At 43.8% G+C, this 1,036-nt stretch overlaps 1 pseudogene; it reads right to left on the reverse strand.

The window, feature by feature from the left end:
• Positions 1-305: 305 nt before the first annotated feature.
• On the reverse strand, positions 306-494 carry LOC122205114 (annotated as a pseudogene).
• Positions 495-1,036: the final 542 nt, after the last annotated feature.

Genomic DNA, 1,036 nt, shown 5'->3' on the forward strand with positions numbered 1-1,036 from the left:
AGAGACAGAGCACAAGTGGAGGAGGGGCAGAGAGAGAGGGAGACACAGAATCCGAAGCAGGCTCCAGGCTCCGAGCTGTCAGCACAGAGCCCAACGTGGGGCTCAAACTCACAAACCGCGAGATCATGCCCTGAGCCAAAGTCGGACGCTTAAATGACTGAGCCACCCAGGCGACCCTAATTTTTTTTTTTTAAGATAATACTTCATCCTAGCTGTAGGTGGCAACAAATGCCATGACAGGGAATCCAGATGTTTACACAGGAATGGAGTTAAGGATCACCATGGCCTCAGACAAAGGGCACAGCTTACTTTTTACCAGATTTCTTAATTCCACCTCTGGCCAGGGGCCTTTTTCCGTGGCCTTCACTTTTAGCTCCTCAAGTGTCTTATGCTCCTCTTTCTGTTTCTGCTTGAATGCCTTTCTTGGGCATCTCCTTGGCCTGCTTCTTGGGCTGCTTCAAGAGCTTCTTTCTGCCCCCTTCACAGCTGGACATTGCACCTGTGGTCCCCTCCCCAGACCCTGCCACCAGAAGCCAGTGGTTATGTTTTGATTAATTCAATCCTCGTATTTATTAGTCACTCATAGTATTGTTGAAAGTTTTCACCATTCTGTGGTTCAAATACTCTATGGAGTTTGATGAAGGGGGCTCCTGCTGCTATTCATTTCCCCATTATTCCAGAACAAATATGTAAATGTATAACAAAGGCCATATAAGTATGGTCATCAGTGGGATAATTAGACACAGTGGCAACACATTGTTAAGGTATAAGGTCACCTCACAGGGTTTCTCTGCCTAGTTTCGCACCCACCATACAGAAAGATTTACAAGCTACCTTATAAGAAGTTCGGTTTCTAATAATGAATGATTCCAAGTTGTGGTTTTCCTCTACCATAGGGCCAAGAAGACACTGGTAAATGTTCCTTTACCTCTTGTAAGAAAGTTTGAGCTAAATGATTAATTACTTTAAGCATTTTATCTCAGAATGATACCTATGCTTCCTCTATCTTCTTTTGTTTCTATTTGACTTTATTTGT

This window comes from Panthera leo, chromosome D4 (genome assembly GCF_018350215.1).
Source record: "Panthera leo isolate Ple1 chromosome D4, P.leo_Ple1_pat1.1, whole genome shotgun sequence".
Classification (NCBI taxonomy): Eukaryota; Metazoa; Chordata; class Mammalia; order Carnivora; family Felidae; genus Panthera; species Panthera leo.